Genomic DNA, 457 nt, shown 5'->3' on the forward strand with positions numbered 1-457 from the left:
TTAGTCTTATTGAAGTTCTGGTTTGGTGAGTTTACCCCCACCCAAGGAAAAAAAACAGCATAAAAAGAAGTGGAAAAAATATTTTTTACCTTTACAGAAAAACCCGCTGTACAGATTTGCTTTCACTTTTTTTTTTTTTGTGATTTCCCCACATCTGGCAGCCGCACTTTACGACAGATGTCGACAAAAACACTGCGTTTGCCGAATCTACTAATCTAGTCACCATCGAAATTCTTAGAATATGAAAATGAAAATACATATTCGAAGTATTGTTGAATTTATCTTCTTTTATGTAAAATATATTAAATTTAAATCACATTAGAGAAATAAGATGCCGTGCAAACTATTTGGTTGAATGAATGAGAGGTAAAACTGTCTGTGTGACTATACATTTCTAAAGTTCAAATGCTCACTTCTACATTTATTTGCAACAAAAGAAGAAAAAATAAAAACTAAT

This window comes from Oratosquilla oratoria, chromosome 33 (assembly GCF_046742065.1).
Source record: "Oratosquilla oratoria isolate Oo_2021 chromosome 33, ASM4674206v1, whole genome shotgun sequence".
In the NCBI taxonomy this organism is placed as follows: Eukaryota; Metazoa; Arthropoda; class Malacostraca; order Stomatopoda; family Squillidae; genus Oratosquilla; species Oratosquilla oratoria.